Here is a 12,806-nt window from a genome sequence, read left to right on the forward strand (position 1 = left end):
ATTAATTTTTTGCATTGTTCTCTTTGTTTCTATTTTATTGATTTCAGCTCTCACTTTGATAATTTCCTGGCATCTATTTTTCCTGGGAGACTTTGCTTCTTCCTGTTCTAGAACTTTCAGATGTGCTGTTAAGTCACTAGTGTGAGATTTCTCCAGCTTATTTATGTGGGCGTTTAGTGCTATGAATTTCCCTCTTAGTACTGCTTTCATAGTGTCCCATAGGTTTGGATATGTGATGTCTTCATATTCGTTGATCTCTAGGAAGTCTTTAATTTCTTTCTTTATTTCTTCCTTAACCCATTGGTGATTCAGTTGGGTATTGTTCAGTTTCCATGAGATTGTAGGTTTTCTGTAGTTTTTGTTGTTGTTGAAATCCAACTTTAGACCATGGTGGTCTGATAGAACACAGGAGGTTATTCCAATTGTTTTGTATCTGTTTAGATTTGTTTTGTGACCAAGTATGTGGTTGATTTTAGAGAAGGTTCCATGGGGTGCTGAGAAGAAGGTATATTCTTTTTTGTTAGGATGGAATGTTCGGTAGATGTCGATTAAGTCCATTTGAGTCATGACATCAATTAAGTCCTTTATTTCTCTGTTAAGTTTCGATTTGGGGGATCTGTCCAGTGGTGAAAGTGGGGTGTTGAGGTCTCCCACTATTAATGTGTGGGGTTTTATATGTGATTTAAGCTTTAATAATGTTTCTTTTACATATATGGGTGCCCTTGTGTTTGGGGCATAAATGTTCAGAATTGAGACTTCATCTTGGTGGATCTTTCCTGTGATGAGTATGTAATGCCCTTCTTGATCTCTTTTGATTGATTTTAGTTTGAAGTCTATTTTGCTGGATATCAGGATGGCTACACCCGCTTGTTTCTTAAGACCGTTTGATTGGAAAGTCTTTTCCCAGCCTTTTATTTTTAGGTAGTGTCTATCTTTGAATTTGAGATGTGTTTCTTATATGCAGCAGAAAGATGGGTTCTGCTTTTGTATCCATTCTGTAAGCCTATGTCTTTTTATAGGTGAATTAAGTCCATTGATATTGAGGGATATTAATGTCCAGTAATTGTTCATTCCTGTTATTTTTTGGTGGTGATGTGTGTGTACTTTTCTTCTTTGGGGTCTACTGCTGTGGCTTTATCTATTGCCTGTGTTTTTGAGGTTGTATCTGACTTCCTTAGGTTGGAATTGTCCTTCTAGTGCTTTCTGTAGGGCTGGGTTTGTGGATAAATATTGTTTAAATCTGGCTTTGTCATGGAATGTCTTGTTCACTCCATCTATGATGATTGAAAGTTTTGCTGGGTATATTAGTCTAGGCTGACATCCATGGTCTCTTAATGTCTGCATTACATCTGTCCAGGACCTTCTGGCTTTCAAAATCTCCATTGAGAAATCGGGTGTTATTCTGATAGGTTTGCCTTTATATGTCACTTGGCCTTTTTCCTTTGCTGCTCTTAATATTCTTTCTTTATTCTGTACGTTTAATTGTTTAATTATTATGTGGCGAGGGGACTTTTTTTGGGGGTCTAGTCTGTTTGGTGTTCTATAGGCTTCCTGTATCTTCATAGGCATTTCCTTCTTTAAGTTGGGAAAGTTTTCTTCTATGATCTTGTTGAATATATTTTCTGTGCCCTTGAGTTGGTATTCTTCTCCTTCTTCTACCCCTATTATTCATAGGTTTGGTCTTTTCATGGTGTCCCAAATTTCTTGGACATTTTGGTTCATGACTTTGTTGACTTTAGTGTTTTCTTTGACTGATGAATCTATTTCTTCTATTGTATCTTCAACGCTAGAGATCCTCTCTTCCATCTCTTGCATTCTGTTGATTATACTTGCATCTGAAGTTCCCAATCGTTTTCTCAGATTTTCTATTTCCAGCATTCCCTCTGTTTGTGTCTTCTTCATTTTTTCTATTTCCCTTTTCAGGTCTTGGACTGTTTCCTTCATTTGTTTCATTGATTTTTCTTGATTTTCTTTCAGTATTTTATTGTTCTTTTCCGGGACTTTTTTGATTTCTTCTAATTTGTTTGCCCTTTCCTCTAGTTGTTTACAGCGTTCTTCACATTTTTTTGTCTTTTCCTCTACACGAGCCTCTAGCTTCTTCATGATGACATTCATAAAGCTATTTTCTTCTGCTTCTTCCAATTTCTGATGTTCAGGTCTAGGTGTTGGAGGAGGGCTAGGGCCTGGTGATGGTGTATTGCTATTCATTTTGTTGTATGTGTTTCTGTCTTGATGTCTGCCCATCTCCTTGTGGTTCATTCTTGGCCTTATCCGCACACTTGGTTCAGACAGAGCTGACAGATTCAGGAAGTCTCTCTCTCTTGTCCAGATGGGAGCTCTCTTGTCCAAATTGGAAGTCCGGGGCAGGATGGGAGCTCTTGTTCAGAAGGGAAGTCCGGGGGAGGATGGGTGGTCTCCTCTCTCTCCCTCTCTCTCTCTCTCTCTCTCTCTCCTCCAGATGGGAAATCCGGGGCAAGATGGGAGCTGGGGGCCAGCCTCTAAGTCTCAAGAAGAGGCTTGGGGCTTGGGCGGATGGGCGTGGGGGCAGGGCGTGGAGACTGCAGGGTTTTCCAGGGGTCTTGGAGAAGGGGATCCTTCCTGGTGGGGCTAGAAGGGAACTTGCCCAGTGACCAGAACCTGGGGCCAAGTTGGACAGGTCTTCCCGGGAGTGGCTGTTGCCCAGGGATGGAGTTGGGGGCAAGTTAGGGGACTCACCTGTGCTTCAGAAGGGAAGTCCGGGGCAAGATGGAAGCTGGGGGCCGGCCTCTAAGTCTCAGGAAGAGGCTTGGGGCTCAGGCGGATGGGGTGGGGGCAGGGCGTGGAGACAACAGGGTCTGCCAGGGGTCTTGGAGAAGGGGATCCTTCCTGGTGGGGCTAGAAGGGAACCTGCCCAGTGACCAGAACCTGGGGCCAAGTTGGGCAGGTCTTCCCTGGAGTGGCTGGTGCCCAGGGATGGGGTAGGGGCAAGCTAGGGCACTCACCTGTGCTTCAGAAGGGAAGTCCGGGGCCTAATGAAATATTTTTAATGTTTTATTTTAATTTTTTTTTCAGAGCTGAGGACCGAACCCTGGGCCTTGCACTTGCTAGGCAAATGCTCTACCACTGAGCTAAATCCCCAACCCCTTGTTTTAATTTAATTTTTATGTGTGTCTGTGCATGTCCATGGAAACTAGAAGATGGTACTGTTCCTCAGAGCTGGAGTAACAAGTAGTTTTATACCACCAGATGTGGGAGCTAGGATCCAAATTTCAGTTCTCTGATAGGGCAGTAAGCACTCAAGTGATGAAACATCTCCCCAACTCCCAAATCAGGGCACTTAATGATATTTTATTTATTTATTTCCTCTATGAAAGACACTGTTGGAATAAAGGAAATGATGGTAATATAATGTTCTCAGATCTGTACTCACTAAAAAATAGAATCTAATTATGACCTCCTGCTGCTTCACTTCAGTAGGCACTACCGTAAGAGATCATAGAACAAAAGTTATTGCACAGTCTTTCATTTCTGTACTACAAGTTCACGACATCTCTTCTTTCACATGTGCAGTAAATGAGGGGGAAGGGCATATGAAATACATTTTGCAAAAATACAATGATACAAAACTACTTTTCCTCTAGTTGTAATTTCACATTTGAGTTTAAACTACTGTACTGCAAGACAAATTTAAAATTGTGTCTGTACAACTCAATAATGTCTGGAAAATAACCATGAAAATTACTTCTGGAATCAATAAAGATAGGTCAAAGGAGTGCAGTAAGCATTTTGATGCAAATGGAAAGAGAAAGTCTTTCTGCAGTAAAGAAAGGAGCAATGAACCTTAGCTAAGAATGAGAATCTCCAACTCACACACAACACGCATGTCTTGCATCTCTTCTCAGATTGCATCCAAACTCATTAGGGAGGAAATTGCAACTGTCTGTTCAAATACTGGAGAGCAGCAATTGTGTGTGTTTCTTCCCTCTGTTCTTCCTGTTCCATTCAGAGGTCAGTTTATGATGATAACAGAAACACACACAGTCTGAAAGTTCCTTGATACCATGGAGATTTTCACTTCTACAATAAAATATAATGTATTTTATTTAAAATAGATTTAACTTCTTATGACTTTTTAATTTCAGGTAGGAGTTAGACCCTGATATTATTAAAACTTTTCTAAGAAAGAATTGCTTCTGTATCTCTAGGAGTCAAATCAATGTAAGTCACTTTTAAAAATAGATCTGTCATGTTTAAACCTTTAGCATGGTAGGTACATTGCAAATTTTAATTTCCCTTTAAAGGTTAGGCTATAGTCCTTACATAGTTTATAATCTTTCTTACTTTTCATTAGAAAAGAAAATTTTATATTAAGCATCTAATTAATGTTTCATATGGTGTAGCATAAAGGAAATTTTCCTTAAGCCACACAACAAATATTAAAATATGATAGGATAAAGAATAGTTTTGGAGTTAATAGACCATCTCTCCCACCCCTTCTTTCTTGTCTCTTTCCCTTTACCCCCTTCATTCCCTTTCTCTTTCTCTCTTTTATTCTGTTGAAAATGAAATCCATGTGTATGTTAGGCTCATAGTCTACCAACGAATGATAATTTCAGCCTAAAAGTTTATAACTTTTAAAATAGAAATAAATTATCACTGTAGAATTTCCAGGTTACAATCTATCATATATAATCACTTTTCTGCTAATATAAATATGCATTGTTCTATTCAATTATTGCTATGCAGTCAGTCTATTCTGCATATTTTCTTTGACACATTATACAACTTTAATATATCCCTTAGAAAACTACTTACATTATATTATCTATAAGATGAAGAAAATTTCTCTTTTCCTTATGATATTGTAATGTTTGTTGGAGTGTTTTCAGTTATTGTACTTCGCCATGTACCATTATGGCACTCTGAGAAATACAAGATAATGGATTAGAAACACCCAGAACTCATGTATTTTTGCACAAGTATCAAATCAGTTCAAGAACAGCTAACTATGTAGCTAGCCACAGAGTAAGGCTCTCTATTAAATAATTAATAGATAAATAAATAAACAAATAAATAAATAAATACACAGGCATGTACAAAGAAAAATACATAAAGATAAAAAGATTTTTGAAATCTAGATCAACTGAAAGAAAGCACATTGTGGGGTTTCTCCAAATACCATAGCCAGGAGAGTGTCAATTCACCTGAGGCAAGAAGGAAGTCCAGTTCAACACTGGTAGTCAATGTTGGTTTGAACTTCAAGAGTCTGACACTAGGCAGTTTATTTTAGGCATATTTAAGTACAGAATAACTTGCAAAAGGTTTCCTGTTGGATAATTAACTTAATCCCATGAGTACAATAAAGCTTAAGGCATTGAATACCTCAAAACTCTTTGAAAAGCATATGTGACATCTTCAAAAAAGATGGGTTGTGTAGACTGACTACATCATGATGCCTTTAAAATCTGAGGGAAGATGTGGTGTAGTCTCGTTTAGTAACATATAGTGCAAAAGTCACTAGGCTTTTGATCATCTAACTCCCAATCTTCTGTATGAAAAATGGATAAAAATGTTCCTTTGAAGAGACAACCCTGTGTGTTTAAAGTTCCTGTTTTTGCTGGTCATTATCTGTGACCTGTGTGCCCCCTATAGCATACCATAGGAAAATGACAAGAAAAAAGAGCCAAGTCATGTGTAAAAGCAAACTCATTAGAATGTCAATAAATTTTTATTAATTTTTATTATATCACTTTTATTAATTAGCAGAGCTGTTGAATGTTGTAGAATCATGTTTGTGAAACACTAAAAGAAAATAATTGTTATTGTAGATTCCTTTATAAATGAAAATTTTCCTTCATGATCAAGGGGAATCAAAGAGTTTTTAAGAGAAGCATAAACAAAAGGAATTGAGGAAGACTCAAACCAACATCAAAAAGGTACATAAAGGGATTGTGTACACAGAGCATGAAATAAAATAAATACAATCAAAATAGTACACAAAAGAGTAAATTTCACCAGAAGAATAAATAAGCAACTGGGGTTTAGTAAACAATAAAACATGACAACTTTCTCCAAGATTCATGTGATAGTCTTTCTAAATGTCTTTTTTATCATAGGCTTTACTTAATTGTTTTTCTAATTAATCCTTAACTCAACAATTTGGGTGTTAGTCAAACTACTTAATCTGTGTGCACCACACATTACTGTGTTCTCTTTTTGTGATGCAATGTGTAAAACTGATAGTGCTCTCACATATAAAATATGCTTCCCTATTTATAAAGGCTATTTAGATTGTGATTTTGACTAAATAGTATAGAATTTAGCATGAATGAACTATTCTTGGGAAGGGATATTGTAGCACTTTAGTTTTTGTTATTCCACTTCTAATTTATTGATATGTCAACTCTCTACATTTTCCTGGTCTATCTTTCATATCTGATCTGAATGTGTCTTTGTCAATCCTCCAACATGTTAGCAGTTTCTCACACACCTTCTGTAATAATCACAATATTATGAAGATAGTGAAACATAATGCTATGTGAGATGGTGAAAAGGTCCATATCTCCTTAGGTTTTATGTTAAAACTTACTGAACCATGAGCCAGCCTAGAATGTAGTGTGAGAACATGTCTCAAAATAAAAATAAATCTTGTTAGCTTGTTTATAGATCCTACCATAGAAGCATACCTACTCACATAGTCTTGACTGGAGACCTATCCTCCTTTATTCTGAGAAGACCATCCTCTTTGACCCAGTTTGGAGCTTCAAGAGAGATTGCATGAAGTGATAAGGAAGAAAAGGAATATAGCCTAGCAAGCCAGGTCAGCCAGAATCCACTTTAATGATCAAAACGGTGACAGGTATTGAAGTATCAAATACACATCCAATAAACAAAACCTATTGCCACAGCAAAATAAAACAAAATCTGCCCCAGATCTAGAAATAGAACAATCCCTTGACATCTCTTGATATTCTTCTTGTTGCTTTTTTAATTTTCATTTTTGGGTCTTGGTTACACATTCTCAGTTCCATCTGCTAATAAAACATACCAATTTGGAGTCACAGTTTGTATCATTTGGCGGTGTTATTATTAAAATGCCATTAATTCTTTGACATTATAATGATTCTTGGATATAGCCCTAATTCTGGAAACTATGATAGTTATATCCATCATCTATCTATGTTTATCCACATAGTCTCTTTATTTTAGAATTTTGTTATTATTTTGGTTCAAATGAACCAGGTTCATGAATGGCCTCTTCTACTTTAATACTGTATCACAGATTAGACAGAACACTCATATTTTTAATCAATAAATATCTTTCATGTTGAGTAAATGAGGTACCCTCTATACCAGTAGTTCTCAGTCTTCCTAATGCTACTACTCTTTAATACATTTCCTCATGATGTGGGGAACACCAACATAAAATCATTTTATTTGTACTTCATAACTGAAATTTTGCTACTGTTATGAATCAAAATATAAATATATGATTTGCATAGTATCTCATATATGACCCCCAGGGGTTTCAACCTACAGGTTGAGAATCACTACTTTATACACTGTGACAGGTCTTCTAGTTCTGCATACTTTATTGCAGAGTGACCACTTTCCTGTATCCATGAGTATTTCTACTACCATTTGCCACAGAAACACTGACGGTTCAATTTGCTTATATTGTGCCCTCACTGTTATATATTCTGTGAGCTCCCTACTTAAATACTAAGTATAACTAGATTCTTAAGTCCCATATATGAGAACTACAATCTTCAAAGCTCATTTATGCTGTTGGCCTTTCTTATGGCTTAGTGAAAAAGACAGGAATTAGAAAGTCACACTGTGAGAAACATCTGCTTTTATTGCCAGGAAAATATGTTTTGAGGATGTTTCTTAAAATAAGAAACTAGTTTAGGTCTCTGATTCAGTGGAGAACCCATTTATGGCAACCCAAACGGGGAAAAAGGTTCTGCATTTAAGATAAAACTAAGGTGTTAGAGACATTTTAAGGTTCCCAAAAGAAAGTTAATGGGACAAATAAGACTAGCATGAGGTAAACATAATACCAGTGAGTGTACAAAGGAAATCTGGAGGTTTATGGAATAGAATCACTGATTGAGAACTTCATGTTTGCTACTCCACTCAAGGAAAAATAGTCACTAACTTAGGGCCACAATACTGTCCTTGTACTCATGGAAGTGGAGTGTTCTTGTTTATTATTATTATTATTATTATTATTATTATTATTATTTTGTCCACTTGACACAAACTAGAGATACCTTAAGAAAAATAAATCTTAATCGAGGTTGTGCTTCTATCGTAATTGCCAGAGCACAGGTCTATGGGCATTTTCTTGGTTTATGAATAATGTAGGAAGACACACACACACACACACACACACACACACACACACACACACACACATACCCTTGCACAGTGCTGTTCCTTGACATTTGATTCTGGGTTGTATAAGAAAGTGAACAGAGAAAAGTCTCTGTAGTTCTGCTTTAGTTCTATCTCCAAGTCACTGCTTGCTTTTCTGCTCTGACCTCCTCAAATGATGGCCTATTACCTGGAAGTCTAAGGGAAAGAAACAATTTCCTCTCCAAGTTGTTTTTGGTCACTGTTCTACTACAGAAATAAATAAGTTGACTACAATAGAAATTGGCACCAGGGAGTGAGATACTGCTGTGGCACACTTGACCTTGGTTCATTGGGGATAGATTATAGAAGTCTTTTGGAGCTTTGGATGATACAACATTGTTGAGTACCAAAAGCTTAATGAACTGTTGTGGGAGGTTGAGAGATAGGAATGTTGACAGAGGTGCAGACAACTGAGTAGGTCTGGCTCCTGAAGTTTTAGAGCAAAGCAAAGGCTCTAACAGGACTATTTATATGGTATTTTGGCAATTTTTGCTGGTTGGCTGGTTCTGAAGAACTATCTGTGATTAACGAGATCAGTGTCACTGAGGTGAAATATCCTGGGAAGTATTTCCTCATGGTCAATGCACAGAAGCTGTGGTCCAGTGGAGACCAAGACCGCATCTTAAGCTGGTAGGTTAACTTGGTAATGTATAACTTTAGTACATGGTACTGGTTTTGGCAAGTTGAAAGTGCAGGACTGAAAAGGTCAAGTACAGCAACTGAAGCTTGGAGCCATGTATCAGGATTGGAAACCATGAAGAGAGGCCTTGTGGACTGTAGCTAGCCTCTATTTCAGTGGAGACCCTAAATATTTTGGAGAGTCCAGTACCACAGAATTACCATGAATAATAATTGCCAGTGAGGAAAGCTTAAAGTCAACCTGAGCCTACCTGACAAGTGATGTCTTTCTTGTGGCAAATATTGGATTATCAAAGGCATTTGGAGCCAAGAAGATAATGAGTCTCAACTATTGCATGCTGAGCTATTTACACTGCTGAATTTTTAGTTTTGCTTAAGTGTGGTTGTTTTTATGCCCTTTTGAAACTAGAACTATTTAACTATTTTTTCCTAGTATTTTATTTTAATTTTAAAGGAACCCACAGTTAAGAGAATCTAGATATTTAAAAATTACTTTGAATTTCTAATATATTGAATTTTTTAATGACTACAGGACTTTAAATGTTATATAGTTTTATATTGTGGTACATGAAATTTTGGTGATAAAAAGAAAAAAAAATTATGTTTTAGTTTCGTGATTATTTGTGTATCAAGTTAACATGAAGTCAATTGTGCTGCTTAGTTTTGTCCACTTGATACAAACTGGAGTCATCTGGGAAGAAGGAACTTCATCTGAAGATTTGCCTCCTTTGGCTGTGCCTGTGTGCCTATTTGTGAAAGATTTTCTTAATTGCCAACTGACACAGGAAAATTATAGGTCATACTATCTCAAGGCTGGTAGACTTGAGCTCCATAAGAAGAGTAGCTGAGCAAGCCAGAGAGATTGAGACAGTTTTTCTATTGTCTCAACTTCAAGTGCTGCCTCCAGGTGGTTCCATAAACTCTGGCCCTGGCTTCCTGAGGAATGGACCCTTTCCTCCCCAATTCACTTTTAGTCTCTGTTTTGCCAAACCAACAAAAAGCACACTGGGACACACTGAGTCTTTCAGTGAGAATCACAGTGTGGTCCCTCCACTCCTGGAAACCCACTCTTTTGTCTTGCAAATGTTTGTGTCTTTAAATAATCGGGCTAAAATGTGGAGGTAATCATTCTTATTTATTTATTCTACTTAAATTTCCTTCTGGTTTTCATGAAATTTGGAAAACTTCTGGGGGATTTTATTTTCAGATATTCTATCATTTGTGAATTTCTCTTTTATCTGGTATATATTCTCCTCACCCTTCAGGTTTCTATTCATTTTTTTGTAGTTTCAATATTAAATTAGTTATATCAACTTTTTTAAAGCTGACTACTCTCCCATTTCAAAATAATTTCTAACAGATTAAAATGTTTATACTGTACCTATCAGTTTCAGAAGTGTCATTTGACTTTCTTTAACAATACTGACTTATTTCAGGATTTTTCTCTCTGTAATGAAGAATCAAAGTCATATTTTCCTTTAATTCTTTTATGTTTTTCATTTGTTTGTTGTCACAGATTCTGCCAATGTAGCACTAGCATGCATAAAATTCTCATTATCCAATATTTGACTCAGAACTGCTAATATTGTATGCTTATGATGGGGTCCCAGCTCCTTTTTTTAAAAATCTTAATGGTTTATGGTAAGTACAAGTGAAATTTAAGTCCATTAGGGAAATAAAAATTACAAGCATTTAAAATATAGAATGAAGTACAACCTCAAGCATTAAAAGCTTAACATAAACCAACTGCAAACAAATTAGTGCTTAGGGAACTCAAAATAGTAATACTAGTAGGGAAAAGAGAAAAGCAAGAGAGGGCGTGAGGCAAGAAAATGAAATATAAACAAGTATCCTCAAAGCTGTTTTTAGAAACAGGAATCCACAAGGAATGGACACAAACCTGACCAGGAATGAGGCCCTGGATGCCACCGAAAGCAACTCTGAGTTGAGAAGAAAATGATTATACTCCCAACCCCAGGATCTTAAATGGCTTAGTCCAGTGTTTGTTATCCAACCCCCTTTGACACACACAGATTCCGAATAAAATATGAGTCCAACACGGGTTAGTGCTGTAGACTTTCATTTAAATTGTTCACCTTGAAAAGTCACTGTCAGGAAAATGTTATCTTGTTCACACGATATACTTGTAATGAAAACCTAATATGTCAAAGGAGAATTTATGCAAGATACATTTTCAAATGATCAGTAGAATCTCAGTGTTTCTTAGTAAATTGATTTTGATATTATTGGCTTCACAGGCTCCTGGTGTTTGGAGAAGGGGGAATTCTACCCAGTAGTTAGCAAGCTGTTCTGCAGCTCACAACAAAACTGATGATTCTCTCAGCATCAGCACCTCCTTCTGCAAACCGAAGATTCATCAAATAATCCTCTTATTTGAAATTATTTTAAAAGTACAAATCCTGTCCATTCTCAGTAAGAACATGCAGGACATACAGAGGGTAAGCAGCCATCATTCCTATGTTCCCTACTTCTCCACCTTGACTGCTTGAAGAGGAAGTCTTCTCATTCATACCTCCAAATTTATGGCTATGACCATTGTGTAGGATATGGTGAAAATGTTATGAATATAGCATTCTCTAACTTTTGCCTACCGACCATCCTAAAAACTTCATAAAGAAGTTAAAACTGGGTAAGTTTTAAGATCAACTTGGCTTAGTTATCAAGAGTGTCTCAAAATAAATAAAGGGTTAGGATTGTAGTTGCCTGGAATCTACAAAGCACTAGGCCACCACAGAATCCCACAAAGAAAAAAGAAAAACCAGGACGGGGATATATTTCTGTTGTAGGTAACTGCCTAGTATGCACAAGACCCTAACTTCCATATTTGATGTCACAAATAAAGGGAAAGAAGACATGGGTGGGAAGAAAAAGAAAAAGGGATGCAAATGGTATTGAGTCCGTATTATCTCTTTCTTTAAGCATATTTATATCACTTAAGATATTTGTTAAATATAGCAACCATTTAGAGAGAGAGAAAGAGAGAGAGAGAGAGAGAGAGAGAGAGAGAGAGAGAGAGAGAGAGAGAGAGAGAGAGAGAGTTTCAATTGAATGCATGCCCCATCTGGTGAATGAAGTATATAATTCAGTGTCTTAGTTTTCTTATATTTGTTTTAATATATACTATAATTGATATAGTCTGAAGATGTAGTAAAGAGAATGAGAAGAAACTTAACAAACATAAAGCTTGAGTCATAGTTTAGATATGCCAAAAGCATAAAATAATATTTTACTTTAGGGACCTTATACAAACTCATTAATTCTTATATTTATTAACTGTTTAACTGCTTTTCATTTTGGAAGAAGATAATAGAAAGGGTGTGATCCTGAAAAGGATCATAACCCTTATGCTTTAAAGTCCAAGCATCATGTCTTATGTGTAGATATTTGCCAAACAGCCACACTATTGGCCATAGATCACATGGCTGGCTTCCTATTCATGTGCCAACTGGATTTACACACTTTTCCAATAGCTTACAAAAGACAAGCACTAGAATTTCAATACTTTAGAGCTAATATACAACAGTAGCTATTGTCTTAGTTTTCTCGGGATGCTATAACAAATTATCATAGACTGAGTGGCTTTAATAAATAATGTATTTACTGTATTTCTAAAGGCTGAGGATGTCTTTTTTTTTAAAATCAGGAAACGTAGCTCTGAATAAAGTTCTCTTCTGGGATGACAGAAGAGGACCTTCTGAGTTAACCTCATTCTTGCCCTTGAAATGATTTAATTACCACTGTAAAAT

Source organism: Peromyscus eremicus, chromosome 2 (genome assembly GCF_949786415.1).
Source record: "Peromyscus eremicus chromosome 2, PerEre_H2_v1, whole genome shotgun sequence".
Lineage (NCBI taxonomy): Eukaryota > Metazoa > Chordata > Mammalia > Rodentia > Cricetidae > Peromyscus > Peromyscus eremicus.